The sequence below is a fragment of the Ranitomeya imitator genome, chromosome 3, assembly GCF_032444005.1.
Source record: "Ranitomeya imitator isolate aRanImi1 chromosome 3, aRanImi1.pri, whole genome shotgun sequence".
NCBI classification, from domain to species: Eukaryota; Metazoa; Chordata; class Amphibia; order Anura; family Dendrobatidae; genus Ranitomeya; species Ranitomeya imitator.
The window spans coordinates 16,260,011-16,283,528 of NC_091284.1; the positions used below are offsets into that span (position 1 = coordinate 16,260,011).

At 41.8% G+C, this 23,518-nt stretch overlaps 1 protein-coding gene across 12 annotated transcripts in view; it reads right to left on the reverse strand.

Moving 5' to 3' along the window:
- ZBTB20 (zinc finger and BTB domain containing 20) overlaps positions 1-23,518 on the reverse strand; it is a 1,044,548-nt gene that overhangs the window by 11,539 nt on the left and 1,009,491 nt on the right. For 9 of the 12 annotated variants that reach the window (XM_069760558.1, XM_069760556.1, XM_069760553.1 and 6 more), the window contains one exon: positions 9,615-9,716. The gene's annotated coding sequence lies outside the window, so the exon portion shown is untranslated. Of the gene's footprint in view, positions 1-9,614; positions 9,717-19,471; positions 19,570-23,518 lie in introns of all 12 variants that reach the window. The other 3 variants (XM_069760557.1, XM_069760554.1, XM_069760565.1) reach the window with 1 other exon arrangement.

Genomic DNA, 23,518 nt, shown 5'->3' on the forward strand with positions numbered 1-23,518 from the left:
AAATATAAGCTCCACGTGGCAACAGATAAAAAAAAAAGCGGAATTTCAATTTGAGATTGCTACACTTCTATATTGTAGCAAATGTGGTGGCGCTATTACATTGGTGTCTATGGGAAAAAAGTGCCTCCAAAATAGTGGTGAGATGAGGTACTGCGCATGGCAACCTTAAAAGGGACGCACTAATTCTCACAGCCAAGAAAAGCTTTGTTATATTATATTTTGGAAAATTCTAAAATCTTTGAAATGTGAATGTTTCCCTTTAACCTTTCAAGGACCGAGCGACTTTTCCTTTTTGAGTTTTCCTTCCCTTCTCGCAAGAGCTACAACTTTTTTACTTTTGTAGTTTTCAATTACATCTTTTCTCCTCCTGTATAATGTACCGAAAAACGAGAAAAAAACCCAATTGGGAAGAAATGGCGAGGCAGCGATTTTATTCATATCATTTTGGGATATATACAACATTTTCATTACTACTAGTCACTACTAGTCTTTAGTTTTTTTTTCCATATGGCACACATGGGTTAATTGTTCTTTACTTAAACAGAGCGGACGTATGTGACGCAGCGATCACAAATATGTTTATTTTATTTATTTTGCAACTACAACAAATGAGTGATTTTATTTATTTTTTATTTTTATATTTTTTTTTTACATTTTTACTTTATTTTATTAGTCTTCTGTGGCACTTGAACCTGTGATTATGTGATAGATCGCACTATATACTGCAAAACAATAGTATAACTGTACCGTAATATTGCAGTAAATAGTGTAAATGGTGAAGTCATAAAAAGTACAGACTACGGCTGCACGACACAGGAGTACCAAGATGGCAGCCAGAAGGGCCTCCGATGACTGACAGCAGGATCAAAAGGGTTAAAAAACAGCAACTAAAGCAAACTATGGTCTCTGCTGTAACAGACATGTGCTGGTTGGATAACATAGCAGATATATTATTGGAGCAGTATTATAGTAGTTATATTCTTGTACATAGGGGCAGTATTATAGTAGTTATATTCTTGTACATAGGGGCAGTATTATAGTAGTTATATTCTTGTACATAGGGGCAGTATTATAGTAGTTATATTCTTGTACATAGGGGCAGTATTATAGTAGTTATATTCTTGTACATAGGGGCAGTATTATAGTAGTTATATTCTTGTACATAGAGGCAGTATTATAGTGGTTATATTCTTGTACATAGGAGCAGTATTATAGTAGTTATATTCTTGTACATAGGGGCAGTATTATAGTAATTATATTCTTGTACATAGGGGGCAGTATTATAGTAGTTATATTCTTGTACATAGGGGCAGTATTATAGTCATTATATTCTTGTACATAGGGGGCAGTATTATAGTAATTATATTCTTGTACATAGGGGGCAGTATTATAGTAGTTATATTCTTGTACATAGGAGACAGTATTATAGTGGTTATATTCTTGTACATAGGAGCAGTATTATAGTAGTTATATTCTTGTACATAGGGGCAGTATTATAGTAGTTATATTCTTGTACATAGGAGACAGTATTATAGTGGTTATATTCTTGTACATAGGAGCAGTATTATAGTAGTTATATTCTTGTACATAGGGGGCAGTATTATAGTAGTTATATTCTTGTACATAGGAGCAGTATTATAGTAGTTATATTCTTGTACATAGGGGGCAGTATTATAGTAGTTATATTCTTGTACATAGGGGCAGTATTATAGTAGTTATATTCTTGTACATAGGGGCAGTATTATAGTAGTTATATTCTTGTACATAGGGGGCAGTATTATAGTAGTTATATTCTTGTACATAGGGACAGTATTATAGTAGTTATATTCTTGTACATAGGAGCAGTATTATAGAAGTTATATTCTTGTACATAGGAGCAGTATTATAGTAGTTATATTCTTGTACATAGAAGCAGTATTATAGTAGTTATATTCTTGTACATATGGGCATTATTATAGTAGTTATATTCTTGTACATAGGAGCAGTATTATAGTAGTTATATTCTTGTACATAGGGGCATTATTATAGTAGTTATATTCTTGTACATAGGAGCAGTGTTATAGTAGTTATGTTCTTGTACATAGGGGCAGTATTATAGAAGTTATATCATTGTACATAGGAGCAGTATTATAGTAGTTATATACTTGTACATAGGGGCAGTATTATAGTAGTTATATTCTTGTACATACGGGGCAGTATTATAGTAGATATAATCTTGTACATAGGGGCAGTATTATAGTAGTTATATTCTTGTATATAGGGGCAGTATTATAGTAGTTATATTCTTGTATATAGGAGCAGTATTGTAGTACTTATATTCTTGTACATAGGGGGCAGTATTATAGTAGTTATATTCTTGTATATAGGAGCAGTATTATAGTAGTTATATTCTTGTATATAGGAGCAGTATTATAGTAGTTATATTCTTGTACATACGGGGCAGTATTATAGTAGATATAATCTTGTACATAGGGGCAGTATTATAGTAGTTATATTCTTGTATATAGGGGCAGTATTATAGTAGTTATATTCTTGTACATAGGGGCAGTATTATAGCAGTTATATTCTTGTACATAGGGGGCAGTATTATAGTAGTTATATTCTTGTACATAGGAGCAGTATTATAGTAGTTATATTCTTGTACATAGGGGGCAGTATTATAGTAGTTATATTCTTGTACATAGGGGCAGTATTATAGTAGTTATATTCTTGTACATAGGGGCAGTATTATAGTAGTTATATTCTTGTACATAGGGGGCAGTATTATAGTAGTTATATTCTTGTACATAGGGACAGTATTATAGTAGTTATATTCTTGTACATAGGAGCAGTATTATAGAAGTTATATTCTTGTACATAGGAGCAGTATTATAGTAGTTATATTCTTGTACATAGAAGCAGTATTATAGTAGTTATATTCTTGTACATAGGGGCATTATTATAGTAGTTATATTCTTGTACATAGGAGCAGTATTATAGTAGTTATATTCTTGTACATAGGGGCATTATTATAGTAGTTATATTCTTGTACATAGGAGCAGTGTTATAGTAGTTATGTTCTTGTACATAGGGGCAGTATTATAGAAGTTATATCACTGTACATAGGAGCAGTATTATAGTAGTTATATACTTGTACATAGGGGCAGTATTATAGTAGTTATATTCTTGTACATACGGGGCAGTATTATAGTAGATATAATCTTGTACATAGGGGCAGTATTATAGTAGTTATATTCTTGTATATAGGGGCAGTATTATAGTAGTTATATTCTTGTATATAGGAGCAGTATTGTAGTACTTATATTCTTGTACATAGGGGGCAGTATTATAGTAGTTATATTCTTGTATATAGGAGCAGTATTATAGTAGTTATATTCTTGTATATAGGAGCAGTATTATAGCAGTTATATTCTTGTACATAGGGGGCAGTATTATAGTAGTTATATTCTTGTACATAGGAGCAGTATCATAGCACTTATATTCTTGTATATAGGAGCAGTATTATAGTAGTTATATTCTTGTACATAGTAGCAGTATTATAGTAGTTATATTCTTGTACATAGGGGGCAGTATTATAGTAGTTATATTCTTGTACATAGTAGCAGTATTATAGTAGTTATATTCTTGTACATAGGAGCAGTATTATAGTAGTTATATTCTTGTACATAGGAGCAGTATTATAGTAGTTATATTCTTGTATATAGGAGCAGCATTAAAGTAGTTATATTCTTGTACATAGGGGCAGTATTATAGTAGTTATATTCATGTACATGGGAGCAGTATTATAGTAGTTATATTCTTGTATATAGGGGCAGTATTATAGTAGTTATATTCTTGTATTCTTGTACATAGGGGGCAGTATTATAGTAGTTATATTCTTGTATATAGGGGCAGCATTATAGTAGTTATATTCTTGTATTCTTGTACATAGGGGGCAGTATTATAGTAGTTATATTCTTGCATATAGGAGCAGTATTATAGTAGTTATATTCTTGTACATAGTAGCAGTATTATAGTAGTTATATTCTTGTACATAGGAGCAGTATTATAATAGTTATATTCTTGTACATAGGAGCTGTATTATAGTAGTTATATTCTTGAATATAGGAGCAGCATTAAAGTAGTTATATTCTTGTACATAGGGACAGTATTATAGTAGTTATATTCATGTACATAGGAGCAGTATTATTGTAGTTATATTCTTGTATATAGTGGCAGTATTATAGTAGTTATATTCTTGTATATAGGAGCAGTATTATAGTAGTTATATTCTTGTACATAGGGGGCAGTATTATAGTAGTTATATTCTTGTATTTTTGTACATAGGGGGCAGTATTATAGTAGTTATATTCTTGTACATAGGGGCAGTATTATAGTAGTTATATTCTTGTACATAGGGAGCAGTATTATAGTAGTTATATTCTTGTACATAGGGGCAGTATTATAGTAGTTATATTCTTGTATATAGGGGCAGTATTATAGTAGTTATATTCTTGTATATAGGGGCAGTATTATAGTAGTTATATTCTTGTATATAGGGGCAGTATTATAGTAGTTATATTCTTGTACATAGGGGCAGTATTATAGTAGTTATATTCTTGTACATAGAGAGCAGTATTATAGTAGTTATATTCTTGTATATAGGGCAGGTATTATAGTAGTTATATTCTTGTATATAGGAGCAGTATTATAGTAGTTATATTCTTGTACATAGGAGCAGTATTATAGTAGTTATATTCTTGTATATAGGGGCAGTATTATAGTAGTTGTATTCTTGTACATAGGGGCAGTATTATAGTAGTTATATTCTTGTACATAGGGGCAGTATTATAGTAGTTATATTCTTGTACATAGGAGCAGTATTATAGTAGTTATATTCTTGTACATAGGGGCAGTATTATAGTAGTTATATTCTTGTACATAGGGAGCAGTATTATAGTAGTTATATTCTTGTATATAGCGGCAGTATTATAGTAGTTATATTCTTGTATATAGCAGCAGTATTATAGTAGTTATATTCTTGTACATAGGGGGCAGTATTATAGTAGTTATATTCTTGTACATAGGAGCAGTATTATAGTAGTTATATTCTTGTACATAGGAGCAGTATTATAGTAGTTATATTCTTGTACATAGGAGCAGTATTATAGTAGTTATATTCTTGTACATAGGGGCAGTATTATAGTAGTTATATTCTTGTACATAGGAGCAGTATTATAGTAGTTATATTCTTGTACATAGGAGTAATATTATAGTGGTTATATTCTTGTACATAGGAGCAGTATTATAGTAGTTATATTCTTGTACATAGGGGGCAGTATTATAGTAGTTATATTCTTGTACATAGGGGCAGTATTATAGTGGATATATTCTTGTACGTAGGGGCAGTATTATAGTAGTTATATTCTTGTACATAGGAACAGTATCATAGTAGTTATATTCTTGTACATAGGAGCAGTATTATAGTAGTTATATTCTTGTACATAGGGGCAGTATTCTAGTAGTTATATTCTTGTATATAAGGGGCAGTATTATAGTAGTTATATTCTTGTACATAGGGGCAGTATTATAGTCGTAATATTTTTGTACATAGGGGAAGTATTATAGTATTTATATTCTTGTACATAGGGGCAGTATTATAGTAGTTATATTCTTGTAGATAGGAGCAGTATTATAGTAGTTATATTCTTGTACATAGGGGCAGTATTATAGTAGTTATATTCTTGTACATAGGGAGCAGTATTATAGTAGTTATATTCTTGTATATAGGAGCAGTATTATAGTAGTTATATTCTTGTATATAGGGGCAGTATTATAGTAGCTATATTCTTGTATATAGCAGCAGTATTACAGTAGTTATATTCTTGTACATAGGGGGCAGTATTATAGTAGTTATATTCTTGTACATAGGGGCAGTATTATAGTAGTTATATTCTTGTATATAGGGGCAGTATTATAGTAGTTATATTCTTGTATATAGGAGCAGTATTATAGTAGTTATATTCTTGTACATAGGAGCAGTATTATAGTAGTTATATTCTTGTATATAGGAGCAGTATTATAGTAGTTATATTCTTGTACATAGGAGCAGTATTATAGTAGTTATATTCTTGTACATAGGGGCAGTATTATAGTACTTATATTCTTGTACATAGGGAGCAGTATTATAGTAGTTATATTCTTGTATATAGGGGCAGTATTATAGTAGTAATATTCTTGTATATAGGGGCAGTATTATAGTAGTTATATTCTTGTACATAGGAGAAGTATTATAGTAGTTATATACTTGTACATAGGGGCAGTATTATAGTAGTTATATTCTTGTACATAGGGAGCAGTATTATAGTAGTTATATTCTTGTACATAGGGAGCAGTATTATAGTAGTTATATTCTTGTACATAGGGAGCAGTATTATAGTAGTTATATTCTTGTACATAGGGGCAGTATTATAGTAGTTATATTCTTGTACATAGGGAGCAGTATTATAGTAGTTATATTCTTGTATATAGGAGCTGTATTATAGTAGTTATATTCTTGTATATAGGAGCAGTATTATAGTATTTATATTCTTGTATGTAGGGGCAGTATTATAGTAGTTATATTCTTGTATATAGCAGCAGTATTATAGTAGTTATATTCTTGTACATAGGAGCAGTATTATAGTAGTTATATTCTTGTACATAGGAGCAGTATTATAGTAGTTATATTCTTGTACATAGGAGCAGTATTATAGTAGTTATATTCTTGTACTTAGGAGCAGTATTATAGTAGTTATATTCTTGTACATAGGAGCAGTATTATAGTAGTTATATTCTTGTACATAGGGGCAGTATTATAGTAGTTATATTATTGTATATAAGGGGCAGTATTATAGAAGTTATATTCTTGTACATACGGGCAGTATTATAGTAGTTATATTCTTGTACATAGGAGCAGTATTATAGTAGTTATATTCTTGTACATAGGGGCAGTATTATAGTATTTATATTCTTGTACATAGGGGCAGTATTATAGTAGTTATATTCTTGTACATAGGAGCAGTATCATAGTAGTTATATTCTTGTACATAGGAGCAGTATTATAGTAGTTATATTCTTGTACATAGGAGCAGTATTATAGTAGTTATATTCTTGTACATAGGAGCAGTATTATAGTAGTTATATTCTTGTACATAGGGGCAGTATTATAGTAGTTATATTCTTGTACATAGGAGCAGTATTATAGTAGTTATATTCTTGTATAAAGGGGCAGTATTATAGTAGGTATATTCTATATAGGGGCAGTATTATAGTAGTTATATTTTTGTACATGGGGCAGTATTATAGTATTTATATTCTTGTACATAGGGAGCAGTATTATAGTAGTTATATTCTTGTACATAGGAGCAGTATTATAGTAGTTATATTCTTGTACATAGGGGCAGTATTATAGTAGTTATATTCTTGTACATAGGGGGCAGTATTATAGTAGTTATATTCTTGTACATAGGAGCAGTATTATAGTAGTTATATTCTTGTATATAGGAGCAGTATTACAGTACTTATATTCTTGTACATAGGACCGTATTATAGTAGTTATATTCTTGTATATAGGGGCAGTATTAAAGTAGTTATATTCTTGTACATAGGAGCAGTATTATAGTAGTTATATTCTTGTACATAGGAGCAGTATTATAGTAGTTATATTCTTGTACATAGGAGCAGTATTATAGTAGTTATATTCTTGTACATAGGGGCAGTATTATAGTAGTTATATTCTTGTACATAGGAGCAGTATTATAGTAGTTATATTCTTGTACATAGGAGCAGTATTATAGTAGTTATATTCTTGTACATATGAGCAGTATTATAGTAGTTATATTCTACTACACAGGGCAGTATTATAGTAGTTATATTCTTGTACATAGGAGCAGTATTATAGTAGTTATATTCTTGTACATAGGAGCAGTATTATAGTAGTTATATTCTTGTACATAGGGGCAGTATTATAGTAGTTATATTCTTGTATATAAGGGGCAGTATTATAGTAGTTATATTCTTGTACATAGGGGCAGTATTATAGTAATTATATTCTTGTACATAGGGGCAGTATTATAGTATTTATATTCTTAATGTCTTTTTACACTGCAAGATAATCATGAACGATTTTTCGCTAGGTAGGCGTATACAGTATATACAGTCTGCTGATCACCATCACTCATCACTCGTTTGTTAGGTAAAATGATCTATTGTGCAGCAATAAGGATCATAGTTCTCGGCAGCACATTGTCCTGTGTAAACAAGACTCGCGCTGCTGAGGACAATGGCAGCCTGTGCGCACTGAAGTGGTTTGTGTACACAGACTTTTATACCACAGCCAATCAGTAAACATGTTGCTCATCATCGATGATTGATGGAAACCTTCCGTCTTTCATTGTATTTTTTTGTGAAATAAATCCCTGTAAACAGCAGAACGTCTTTACTATGGAACACAAGGATTGTGGTGCTGTGTAATGTCACCGGGGCACAGACAAAACACAGGAAACCTCGGAGCTCATTTAGATGTAGTTCTGAGCGCAGATAAGAGTGTCCTAGAATAAAAATCTAATTAGTCCATACATCGCTGATTGTCCTGTGATGTCAGCGATGCTTATCGAGGAGACGCACTGCAGCGGAGACTGTCCTCATTTCTCAAAAACCTGACACGTTCTGAGGATGGGGGGTGCAGGTACATTTTGTCTTTAGCTCGAATATACTACAATATATAGTAATACTCAGCGCGTCCTGAATGTGAACAGAACTTTACCCAATCCCACTTGTATCCTCAGGCGTCATTCCTAATGAGGGGTCATGTCCCCATAATATTCGATTAATCCAGTAGGTCACTTTAAAACAGCTTTTCCGTTTCATGTCATTAAAGGGTCATTCATATTTTGGGCTTTCATGGCCAAGATGAGGATAACCCCGTTCAGGTGCCGGCCGCCGGAGGCTAGGGCCGCACAGCTTATATTAGGACCAACGTTCTTGGGATCAGCTGTGACATCCTCAGCGATCATATATTTATAGGTGATGAATGCATTTGGCTTGAAACCCGAGATGACCTGTCACCAAGTAAAAACTATTGCTCCCGAGTATTTATGTTTTTGTTTTTTTCGAATCCGAAATACGGTTCCAGAGATATGGGCCTTTCTGTTTAGTGCAAATTTTTGTGGGGGCGTGGCTTATAGAGTACAGAGGAACCTAAAGACCCGCCCCAGAGGATCCTGTGACCATAAAAATTTGGTAAAAAGGCCTATATCTCTGGAACCGTATGTCCAATTAAAAAAAAAATAAAAACATGAGAACTCAGGGGAGCAGTGAGAATAAATTAAGTGCAAAACCTGGCTTTTTTTCCCACAAACTAAGCTTTATTCACATTCATCAGAAAACTGGCTCAGTGGGCAGTATTGTTGCGTTCCTGAATTTGGACCTGATCCTACACTTATATACTCCCATGTTTTGGGTGATACCTCCAGGTTTTTTTGTAGTTTGCCCCCCTACCACTTGCCTCAGTAATAAGACTCCTATGACAGACACCATAGGAAATAGATTGATATGGGGCAATGGCGGATTGTATATATGGCGCGAACACTTACAGTAGGAAGAGAACTGTGTCACTCCTCGGGTAGCTCACTCCACGTCTCTGGTTTAGTGCAGGTAATCATTTGGGAATGGAAGGGAGAGAGGCAGCATGGAGGCTGGAGAGACAAAAAAAAGACAATATGGTGAGAAATGGCAGAAAGGCGGATCACTGAGAACACAACTGACTAACGAAAGCTTGAAGATAATAATAAAAATGTGCATTAAACTAGTGAAAACGGTTCATTAATATCGGACTTTTAGGCTGAGATTTTAAGGACTCGTGTCCTGAGGCTGCACTACTGAGGCACTCTGTGTCCTGTCAGGGGCAGTGTATGGGCCCTTGCACACCCATGTCTGTCTGACAGAAGCTGCTTGCCACTTTGGAGATGGTAGTGGCCCCTGCCCCTCTGGGACCCCTTGCAGCTGACACCCAAATAGCTTTCATCAGCAATGAAATGAAGGCCCTGATGCAGACTTTGCCCTTAATGAGGGGTTCCCAAAACATGGCTGCTTTCCTGGTAATGTTCTGGTCTGCGTTCACGTGAAAATGGCAGAGCAGCAGTACCGGACACAGCCTGAGGACATGGGTGGCGCTGCTTCTTGCAGATATTTTTTTTCATTCTGGATGCCTTTGTTGGCACATCATGGCCCCAATATCGATGACAGCCGAGCGCTAGGAGTCGGGGAGGAGACTGCAGATCTTCAGGCAGAAGCCAGCCAGTATCAGGGGACAGCTGCTCAGACAGCATTGATTTCCCTGCTCTTTGTCTAAGTTTGGTTTCTGTCTCGCTCCGAGGTGCTCACAGTCACTACGAGGACCATGAATCACGTCTCTGTTCACAAACAGAGCAGCAATTGTCTTACAGGATCCACGTCTGATAATAGGAAGTCATTTTCAGGTAGGGAATCTGTCTGGCTCCCAGACCAGTGTAGAAATACCCACAGGTGGACAACGCCAGAGATTCACACGTTACCTGTAAGGAAATGCATGTGTAATGCCTACAAGGCCTCACGTATGGGGCTGTATGGTCCATGGATGCTAAACTGTACCGCCACATGCCTCTGATGCTCCATAAAGTGTGCCATGTATAGTACCTCCACGGCTTCACAAAATGTACAGCCATATACTGTGCCACCACGGCTTCATAAAATGTACAGTCATATACTGTGCCACCACGGCTTCATAAAATGTACAGTCATATACTGTGCCACCACGGCTTCATAAAATGTACAGCCATATACTGTGCCACCACGGCTTCATAAAATGTACAGTCATATACTGTGCCACCACGGCTTCATAAAATGTACAGTCATATACTGTGCCACCACGGCTTCATAAAATGTACAGCCATATACTGTGCCACCACGGCTTCATAAAATGTACAGTCATATACTGTGCCACCACGGCTTCATAAAATGTACAGTCATATACTGTGCCACCACGACTTCATAAAATGTAGTCATATACTGTGCCACCACGGCTTCATAAAATGTACAGTCATATACTGTGCCACCACGGCTTCATAAAATGTACAGTCATATACTGTGCCACCACGACTTCATAAAATGTACAGTCATATACTGTGCCACCACGGCTTCATAAAATGTACAGCCATATACTGTGCCACCACGGCTTCATAAAATGTACAGTCATATACTGTGCCACCACGGCTTCATAAAATGTACAGTCATATACTGTGCCACCACGACTTCATAAAATGTAGTCATATACTGTGCCACCACGGCTTCATAAAATGTACAGTCATATACTGTGCCACCACGGCTTCATAAAATGTACAGTCATATACTGTGCCACCACGGCTTCATAAAATGTACAGCCATATACTGTGCCACCACGGCTTCATAAAATGTACAGTCATATACTGTGCCACCACGGCTTCATAAAATGTACAGCCATATACTGTGCCACCACAGCTTCATAAAATGTACAGTCATATACTGTGCCACCACGGCTTCATAAAATGTACAGCCATATACTGTGCCACCACAACTTCATAAAATGTACAGCCATATACTGTGCCACCACGGCTTCACAAAATGTACAGCCATATACTGTGCCACCACGGCTTCATAAAATGTACAGTCATATACTGTGCCACCACGGCTTCATAAAATGTACAGCCATATACTGTGCCACCACGGCTTCACAAAATGTACAGCCATATACTGTGCCACCACGGCTTCATAAAATGTACAGTCATATACTGTGCCACCACGGCTTCATAAAATGTACAGCCATATACTGTGCCACCATGGCTTCATAAAATGTACAGCCATATACTGTGCCACCACAACTTCATAAAATGTACAGCCATATACTGTGCCACCACGGCTTCATAAAATGTACAGTCATATACTGTGCCACCACGGCTTCATAAAATGTACAGTCATATACTGTGCCACCACAGCTTCATAAAATGTACTGCCATATACTGTGCCACCACGGCTTCATAAAATGTACAGTCATATACTGTGCCACCACAGCTTCATAAAATGTACAGCCATATACTGTGCCACCACGGCTTCATAAAATGTACAGCCATATACTGTGCCACCACGGCTTCATAAAATCTACTGCCATATACTGTGCCACCACGGCTTCATAAAATGTACAGTCATATACTGTGCCACCACAGCTTCATAAAATGTACAGTCATATACTGTGCCACCACGGCTTCATAAAATGTACTGCCATATACTGTGCCACCACGGCTTCATAAAATGTACAGTCATATACTGTGCCACCACGGCTTCATAAAATCTACTGCCATATACTGTGCCACCACGGCTTCATAAAATGTACAGTCATATACTGTGCCACCACGACTTCATAAAATGTACAGTCATATACTGTGCCACCACAGCTTCATAAAATGTACAGCCATATACTGTGCCACCACGACTTCATAAAATGTACAGTCATATACTGTGCCACCTCGATTTCATAAAATGTACAGCCATATACTGTGCCACCACGGCTTCATAAAATGTACAGCCATATACTGTGCCACCACGACTTCATAAAATGTACAGTCATATACTGTGCCACCACGGCTTCATAAAATGTACAGCCATATACTGTGCCACCACGGCTTCATAAAATGTACAGCCATATACTGTGCCACCACGACTTCATAAAATGTACAGCCATATACTGTGCCACCACGGCTTCATAAAATGTACAGCCATATACTGTGCCACCACGGCTTCACAAAATGTACAGCCATATACTGTGCCACCACAGCTTCATAAAATGTACAGCCATATACTGTGCCACCACGGCTTCACAAAATGTACAGCCAAATACTGTGCCACCACGGCTTCACAAAATGTACAGCCATATACTGTGCCACCACGGCTTCACAAAATGTACAGCCATATACTGTGCCACCACGGCTTCACAAAATGTACAGCCATATACTGTGCCACCACGGCTTCATAAAATGTAGCCATATACTGTGCCACCACGGCTTCATAAAATGTACTGCTATATACTGTGCCACCACAGCTTCATAAAATGTACAGCCATATACTGTGCCACCACGACTTCATAAAATGTACTGCTATATACTGTGCCACCACGGCTTCATAAAATGTAGTCATATACTGTGCCACCACAACTTCATAAAATGTACAGTCATATACTGTGCCACCACAGCTTCATAAAATGTACAGCCATATACTGTGCCACCACAGCTTCATAAAATGTACTGCCATATACTGTGCCACCACAACTTCATAAAATGTACAGTCATATACTGTGCCACCACGGCTTCATAAAATGTACAGTCATATACTGTGCCACCACAGCTTCATAAAATGTACTGCCATATACTGTGCCACCACAACTTCATAAAATGTACAGTCATATACTGTGCCACCACAACTTCATAAAATGTACAGTCATATACTGTGCCACCACGACTTCATAAAATGTACAGTCATATACTGTGCCACCACGACTTCATAAAATGTACAGCCATATACTGTGCCACCACAGCTTCATAAAATGTACAGTCATATACTGTGCCACCACAACTTCATAAAATGTACAGTCATATACTGTGCCACCACGACTTCATAAAATGTACAGTCATATACTGTGCCACCACGACTTCATAAAATGTACAGCCATATACTGTGCCACCACGACTTCATAAAATGTACAGCCATATACTGTGCCACCACGACTTCATAAAATGTACAGTCATATACTGTGCCACCACAGCTTCATAAAATGTACAGTCATATACTGTGCCACCACAACTTCATAAAATGTACAGTCATATACTGTGCCACCACGACTTCATAAAATGTACAGCCATATACTGTGCCACCACGACTTCATAAAATGTACAGCCATATACTGTGCCACCACGACTTCATAAAATGTACAGTCATATACTGTGCCACCACGACTTCATAAAATGTACAGCCATATACTGTGCCACCACGGCTTCATAAAATGTACTGCCATATACTGTGCCACCACAGCTTCATAAAATGTACAGCCATATACTGTGCCACCACAGCTTCATAAAATGTACTGCCATATACTGTGCCACCACGGCTTCACAAAATGTACAGTCATATACTGTGCCACCACGGCTTCATAAAATGTACTGCCATATACTGTGCCACCACGGCTTCACAAAATGTACAGTCATATACCGTGCCACCACGGCTTCATAAAATGTACTGCCATATACTGTGCCACAACAGCTTCATAAAATGTACAGCCATATACTGTGCCACCACAGCTTCATAAAATGTACAGCCATATACTGTGCCACCACGGCTTCACAAAATGTACAGCCATATACCGTGCCACCACGGCTTCATAAAATGTACTGCCATATACTGTGCCACCACAGCTTCATAAAATGTACTGCCATATACTGTGCCACCACAGCTTCATAAAATGTGCCACTACTGTTTATAGCATACCCCCATGTGTTCATAAAATACTGTGCCGCCACAGCTTTATAAAATGTGCTGCTAAATAATGATTTCACACATAGTAATACATGTAAAAAGTGAAAGGAAGCTGTGGGGTGGACTCATGTCTGGCGCCTTTATTCCAGCACTGTATGGCAGGTTTCTATGCCTGTCGGCAGTGGCACCATTGTTGAACTCTGCGTTTGCGGCACTGTGCGGCCACGCTCTGTCCCCGGCGGCGTCTCCACCTGTATCCTGAGGTTTCTGGTGGTGGTCGCCCTCACAATCCCATAGAGAGGCCTCCGTCCATGGCTGCGATACAGGAGACGTCAGCGCTTGTCCACGCTCACAGCCGAATGGTCGAAGTGAATACATTTGTTGCAGCCAACAATCCTGCTGGTGAAGAAACAGGAGACAAATTTTCAGGAGGACTGAAGCCATATTTCTGCTCCGTGACCTGACGGCGGGTGCAGCTCCGGAGTACGACTGCGGCCGGCCGATTTCTATGTAGATAATTGGCTCTAATTAGATGTGAGCACCAACTGTCCCCAAATCCTCGGAGCGCAGGTTGTTTGCTGGGAACAAATGACTTATTTAGATGTTCTAGAACATGAGACAATGACGAGGCAGAAGCCCGACACAATCACTGATGAAGGACGGGAAGGACGGGATTGGGTTCTGATGGAAGGAAGAAGGGAACATACAAAGCATAGCAGGAACCGAGAGTAGGAGTCGGAGAAGAGGGGGCGGCAGCGCCGGAGCAGGACACTTTATTGTACAAATTCATTACATTTCATGATTGTAAAAAATATACAAAACTGTAGGAAAAGGGCGTTTTATACCCGAGAGCCGAAAACTGAGCCATATAAACATAGAGTAAATATAGAGAAGAGCCTCTGTATACCACACTGTATTATACTCCAGAGCTGCACTCACTATTCTGCTGGTGCAGTCACTCTGTACATACATTACATTACTGATCCTGAGTTACATCCTGTATTATACCCCAGAGCTGCACTCACTATTCTGCTGGTGCAGTCACTGTGTACATACATTACATTACTGATCCTAAGTTACATCCTGTATTATACCCCAGAGCTGCACTCACTATTCTGTTGGTTCAGTCACTGTGTACATACATTACATTACTGATCCTGAGTTACCTCCTGTATTATACCCCAGAGCTGCACTCACTATTCTGCTGGTGCAGTCACTGTGTACATATATTACATTACTGACCCTGAGTTACATCCTGTATTATACCCCAGAGCTGCACTCACTATTCTGTTGGTTCAGTCACTGTGTACATACATTACATTACTGATCCTGAGTTACATCCTGTATTATACCCCAGAGCTGCACTCACTATTCTGCTGGTGCAGTCACTGTGTACATACATTACATTACTGATCCTGAGTTACATCCTGTATTATACCCCAGAGCTGCACTCACTATTCTGCTGGTGCAGTCACTGTGTACATACATTACATTACTGATCCTGATTACATCCTGTATTATACTCCAGAGCTGCACTCACTATTCTGCTGGTGCAGTCACTGTGTACATACATTACATTACTGATCCTGATTACATCCTGTATTATACTCCAGAGCTGCACTCACTATTCTGCTGGTGCAGTCACTGTGTACATACATTACTGATCCTGAGTTACATCCTGTAGATCTTTTATTATAAAAATGAAAAACATAACAATAATAATAGCAGAAAACATAACAAAAATATTAGCCAGAAAATAAACAGTATACTGAACACTGGTCCAGCCGCTCATTCTCTCCTCTCACACATATTATACAGTATATACAGAATAACTACTTTGACCTTCTGGTCCGGTCACCAAACAAAATAATAATAACAAATAAAATAAACAATGGCAAACAAAAACTATATACATGAACTTTTTTTTTTTTTTTTTTTAGTTTTAAATAAAATAACTACAAATTACACAAATATATACAATATTAAGCTATCCTTCATTCCCAACCCCCCGCACTGACTTGAGAGCTGGTCCTGCGTCTCATGCCTCAGTCCAGGTCCAACGTCCATAGGCCAGATCAGGCAGTGCCAGTTTTCCTCCAAACAACCCAGTGTCCTATAGTCCCACAAGATAATCCCACCTCCCCCCTTTTCCCACCACCCAACCTAACAGCTACACCCAAATCTATATCCCTATATACAATATATACATTATATACAGCAGCACACACCACAATAATTACAAATCACGAAGCCCAAGTTCGGCGCCTGCAGCCCTACATCACTGTATAATGATCAAACAAAACAAAAATCTACAGTGTCAGCATCAGCCCACCACCAGGAAAGGAGATGACCAGACTAGGGCACACTAAAAGAAAAGCCCCTCCAGAGGAGAGCGGCCCTCCGTGTGCCCAGTCTCCCATACTCCAGAGAGCGCACCTTCACCAGGTCACCGAGTATGGTCCTAAACACATCTTCCACTGGGAGGATTTTTCGTTGCGTCGATACTAAGCACCGTGCGTTCCACGTGTGATACCTAACCACTGCGCTAACTAGAAATAAGGTGCAGCGGTCCCGACCACCAAGGTCTCCGAATGCTCCATAGGCCCATTCCGCATAGGAGAGACCGGCCAGCCGAGACCAGCCAATGAAGGCGCCCACCCTGTTGTACACCTCTGTGTTGAAGGGACAATGAAGCAGGAAGTGGTCCATGCTTTCCAGCAAGGTACCACAATGCTCCCGAGGACAATTCCTGTCCTCAGAGCTCCTACACTTCAGATTGTCCCTCACACACAGTTTCCCATGGAAGCAGCGCCAAGCCAAGTCCCAAAACTTCGAGGGGATCCTGATAGAATTCAAAAGATGCAGACCCACCCCAAGATCCCGACTTGGGCAGTCCCTGAGCGCCAGAGGCCTCTGGAAATGGGTCAACAGAACCCTATTGTCAAGGAGTTTCCTTGGCAGAGTCCTGATCTCCCACATTCCCAGACCCCACCGACGAATTACCTTCAGAACCAAGGTATGCGAAGATCCTTCACTTGCCCTCCTGTCTCCCATTCCTGGAAGAAAGGCTGAAACCATCCCCTACAGGAGAATACCCACGGAGGAGCCCTCTCTTTCCAGAGGTTTGCGATATTGATCTTAATGAAGGTATCCACAAGGAATACCACAGGGTTGACCATACCCAACCCTCCTAGTCTCCTCGTACGGTAAGTAACCTCCCTCTTGACCAGGTTCAGTCTATTCCCCCATAACAGTTGGAAGAACAAACTGTAGACCCGAGTCCAGAGAGATTCCGGCAAGATGCATACACTGCCCAGATAAATCAGTAAAGGGAGCAGGTAAGTTTTGATCAGGTTTACCCTTTCCCTTAGGGTCAAAGACCAACCCTTCCATTGGTTCACCTTCTGAGTGGCGATCTCTAGCCTGCTGTCCCAATTTTGTTTGGGGTAATCCCCCTGGCCAAATTCGATGCCAAGGACTTTTGCAGAGACTTTGGGTCCTGGAAGGGTGTCCGGGAGATCAAAACCAGGATCTCCTCCTCCCAGCCAGAGACTCTCACACTTATCCCGGTTGATCTTGGACCCGGATGCCTCCGAGTAGCGATCTACCTCTGACATCAGCCACCCTGCCTCCTCATGAGAGGAAACAAACACAGTGACATCATCAGCATACGCCACCACCCTCAGAGTGGCTTCCGGTGCTGCCTGGTCCATCCCAATCCCGGCCAACGGTCCACGCTCCACCCTCCTAAGAAGAGGGTCAATCGCAAACACGTACAGCAGCGGGCTCAAGGGACAACCCTGGCGAACACCGGACCCAACATCAAAAGAGCTGCCAATCCAACCATTCACAAGCGGGAAACTCTCTGCCCCACTGTACAAGGTCTTAAGCCAATCAACAAACCCCCCGGCAGGCCATATCTCAGAAGGACGGACCAGAGGTACTCATGATTAACCCGATCAAACGCTTTTGCCTGGTCCAGTGACAGCATGTACCCCTTCCAGTGACCAGCCCTACCCTGCTCCACTGCCTCTCGGAGACAGAGCACAGCACTAAATGTGCTGCGGCCTGGAACAGAGCAATGCTGGGCCCCCGAAAGGAGTCGGGGTGCAAATTTCACCAGCCGATTAAACAGCACCTTTGCCAGAACCTTCCTGTCTGCATTGAGAAGCGCTATGGGACGCCAGTTCTCAATGCAAGACGGGTCCTTACCCTTTGACAAGATGATCAGAGCAGACCTCCTCATTGACTTCGGCAGAGTGCCCGAGGAAAGACACTCATTGAATACCTCAGTCAAGAGGGGAACCAAAACGTCCTTAAAGGTCTTATAGAATTCAGATGTTAAGCCATCTGGACCAGGCGATTTTTTGGGGGCAAGCCCTTCAATCGCCAACTGAACTTCCTCTTCCCTGATCATTTCTGTCAAAACGTCAAGAGAGGGGTCTACCCCTGGTTCGGGGACAGCTTCAGCCAGGAAAGCCGACATCTCTTCCCAATCAAGATCACTCTTCCCCAAGAGGTGCGAGTAGAAGGATCTGACAACCTCCAGGATCCCTGATCTGGATCGCCTCAGGGACCCCGTAGTGTCGACCAGTCCTGTAACCACTTTACTATTCACTGACATCTTGCAGTTTCTGTAAGGGTCGGGTGAGCGGTACTTCCCGTAATCCCTCTCAAAAACCAAAGATGCGTGTCTATCGTACTGACACCTTATAAGCAAAGATTTCACTCTGGAGATCTCCTCGCGGCTACCTCCAGTTGAGACAAGATACTCGAGTTTCCTCCTCAGACCCTGATACAGGCGGTACCTGCTCAGACTCCTGAGGCTCGAGAGCTGGCGGAAGAATCTCGCCACCCTTTCCTTGAACATCTCCCACCACTCTGACTTACTACTACAAAGATCCAGTAATGGTACCTGGCTCTGAAGAAAATCCTCAAAGGACTGTCTTATCTCCGCTTCTTCCAAGAGAGATGAATTGAGCCTCCAAAAGCCTCTTCCCATCCGGAGGGTCTCTGTAACATTCAGAGAAAACAAAATTAAACAGTGGTCGGAGAACTCCACCTCAACAACAGACAGTGCTGAAGAGACAGCTTCCTCCTTTAAATAAAACCTATCTATTCTGGACCTACAGTTACCTCTATGATAGGTGAACCCCTCGTGGCCTGGGGTGTGCCGAATGTGGACATCCACCAGGCGAGCCTCACTAGCTATACTATTAAGGGCGACGCTATCATAAGTCAGCTTGTCTCTGGAACCTCCTCTATCTCGGGGCCTCGTGACAGCATTGAAGTCCCCTCCAAAGACAACCTGCCGACTTGTAAAAAGGTAGGGCTTGATCCTCATAAAGAGACACTTCCGGTCCCACTTAGATTGGGGACCATAGATGTTAATGAGCCGGAGCTCTTGTCCCTTCATGAGGACATCTAAGATCAGGCACCTCCCCATTTCTAACTCAATAACCCGTCGGCATTCCACCGGTGCGGTAAAAAGGACCGCCACTCCGCTATACGGCTCGGCCGCAAGAGACCAATAGGAGGGCCCGAGTCTCCACTCCCTCTTAGCATTAAACACATCTGCCATGTTTGGCAGCCTGGTCTCTTGCAAAAAGAAAATGTCAGCTTCAACCCGGCTGAGAAAATCAAAGGCCGCAAATCTAGCTGTATTTGACTTTATGCTGGCGACATTAATGGACGCCAGCGTCAACGGAGTGGGTACCGCCATCATTGGTGATTGAGTTAGATGGCTTTCTTTTTCCCACTCCCCTTATCCTCTGCCTCAGAGGAGGAATCCTTCCCCCTCTTTAATGACAATGAAGTATCCATTCCCACGTGTTTTTTATTTTTTTGGTCCTCGTCTCCGGACTCTGGGCCAGTCCCTCCCTCCAAGGATCTTACATTCCCAGAAGGAGGAGACTCGGCGTCCCCTGTGAGCCCCGCCGAAGCCAGAACCTCACCCTCAGCTTCCTCCTCAGAGGAAGAGATGTTTTCAAGGGCTTGGAACCGGTTGGAAAGACCAACCAGAGGGGAGTCGGTTTTTCCTTCCTTAGGTACCTTGGTCAGAGCGGGAGAAGATGTTTTATCTCCCTTCTTTCTCTTCTTTTTGGTGCCGAGCTTACGCTTGTCCTCTAGCCACTGCCTATTATCCTCATCCATTCTTTCATAATGGGAGGACTCTGAGGCAGTGGCACTTTCCTCCCTGTGGATCCTCCTGACCTCCTCATCCAACTCATCATCCCTCGGGGCCTCAGCAGCAAGACTGGCATCCAGAACAGGGGCCGCCCCAGTAGTACAAGGCTCGCCCAGCTCCCCATCCTGTCTGCGCTTGTCTAGACGCCTTAGCTGGGCTGGCGTCTTTTTATTGCTTTTCTTCCTTGGCCCCTCAGCTCCTTCACCCCTGCTAGTCCCTTCCCCAGCAGAATCAGCCTCACGGCTTTCTCCCACCGGGGTCACGACTGCATTAGCGAAGGAGCGAGGACAACGGCTGAATGGGTGACCTAAGTCACCACACAGGTGACACCTAATCTCCACACAAGATGCAGCAAGATGGCCGATATCCCCACACAGTGCACACTTCTGCACAGTGCAGTTTGCGCTGAAGTGTGTGGGGTCGCCGCACTTGTGGCAGAGCTTCGGTTGCCCCTGGTAGAAGACCAGGATACGATCCCTACCCAGGAAGGCAGATGATGGTATGTGGGCAACCGTACCACCTGAACGCTTAAGTTTTACCATAAACGTCCAGGCCCCTGACCAGATACCAAACTCGTCACGGTTTTTCTTTGGCATTTCTACCACCTCTCCATACCGGCTAAGCCACGTCATGATGTCATAACAAGAATGTGACTCGTTACAAGTCATCACGGTCACTTTCTTGACTTGGTTTTGGCGAGACACCACCTGAACGGCAAAGTCTCGCCAGCCGGGGTCATTTTTTGCCAACTCATAGTTCTACCAGAAGAGCTCCAGCCCCTCTGGCCGAACAAAGCTGACATCAAAATTAGGTGTGGAATAGGGATGTATCAAGGCGTAGATGTCAATCGCACTGAAGCCCATCCTCAGCAGGAGCTCCACAACTTTAGACCTTGGAGGACACGCATCATTGCCCCTCCACTGAAGACGGACCACATTCCTACGCACACTACCCGGCCCGGCTGTTGGGAGGGACCACACTGTATCCCCCCCTCTTTGCTCTCGGAAGGCCCCGAGGCCATGCCTCTCTATCCAGAAGGATAGATCAACCTCTCGACCCTCTACCATTAGTGATCTTTCCCCCTTCTTTAGAGCCTCCAGGAGACGCCGTTGCAACATGCCGTCCCCAGAGCCCGGAGATGAGGAGGATGCCCTATTTCCCCCGGAGGTGACAGCGGCATAACTCCTGACAGGCGCTGCCACCACCGGGGGGGCAACCGGACCAGTGACCACATCCACACCAACAGCATCACTATTACCCACCTCCATAACCCCCTCACCCTCTACCAAACCAGCAACCACACCACTAGACAAAGAGTTTTCCTCATCCATACCCACCACCACATTCACTCCTGCTGGACCAGTGACAACAGGGGGTGACATTTTGACCTCCGCATCATCAGGCACAAGGGGCTGATTCTCCTCCACAGAACTGGAGGTGACCTCACCCCTTGTCTTACGTGTGCCCTCCGCGTCATCAGATGATATTTTCCGCTGCTTTACTGTTACCAGGCGCCGCTGATCTTTCGCCACTGTGGGGCGCCGCTGATCCTTTATGTCAGCATCTTGTTGACCAGCAGTGCCAACACAGAACAGGACTTTGGGAGGAGGACCGGAACTCCCAGCCCCAGCAACCCCCTCACACTGCCGCCGCTCCTCAACTAAGTGATCAGCGGCAACAGCATTCAAGGGCACCGAGGCTACCGGAGCTGCCCCCGACACTGGGCCGCTCCCCCCTCCCACTGAGGAGCGCACCACAGCATCGTGGCCTGATCGTTTGCCCGCCGCCGGGCCGCCCTCACTGTCCAGCCTCTTGGCTGATGCACCTGCTGCTACATCCCCGCTACTACAAGCAGAGACGGAGCTCTGCGCCTCATTACCGTGCTCTGTAATCTCCCCGCGCCTTTGCACCGGATCCACAGCAGAACCCGGGCTGGGCTGGGCAACGGGGCTTATACAGCGAGCTGACCCTCCAGCCGACTCAGGGGGTACAGGGAGGGGGGCATATACATAGCTTACCGCTTCCTGCAGCTTAGATTTGATCTTCTTTACCTTTTTCTTCTGGCCCCCAGGTGCCTCCTCTGGTAAATCATCACCAAGATGGAAGTTCTGAAGGCACACTGGGGACTCCAGCAGCTTGATCTCTGCCATTAGCGCCCCTCCCTGGCCGATGTCACTGTCCTCCCCAGAGCCAGCAGAACTGCGACGAGATGTCATCGTCGCCTGTCCAGCAGGGAGCTCGCTGCACGTGGCCTCTGAGTGACTAAGAGGGCTGCCAGGTGGAGCTTTCTGCTGGTCATCCTCCTCCTCATCATCATCATCCACCTGGCACTCAGGCTGCAGCCCCATCTGCCTTTGCTCTCTGTTATCAGCCATTTCCCTGAATCGATCTTCATTAATAAGTTTTTCCTTAAACGGTCCACTTTTTTCTCTTATGAAAGCTTTTCTGACTTCAAGCTCATTGATGTCCACTTTCAGTCTCCTTACCTCCGCCTGGAGCTGATTCTTCCTCGGTTTGGAGGAACTTGCAGCTTTGTTGCTTGTGCAGCGCAGCTCCTCCCGGAGTCTCATCAGTCTCTTGCTAGCATCTTCATACTCACGGAGGTGGCTCATGACCCGGGAGGCATAGGTGGTCACAGACTCCTGGGGACCCTGCAGCGCCCAACCCTCCTCGGTGAGGTCGGCCTCACCTCCGTGAGCACTCAGCTTTCCTCCAGAAGGGCCGCCATCTTGCATACTAGCAGGCTTCTCCTCCATGGAAGCCTTGCGGCTTCTC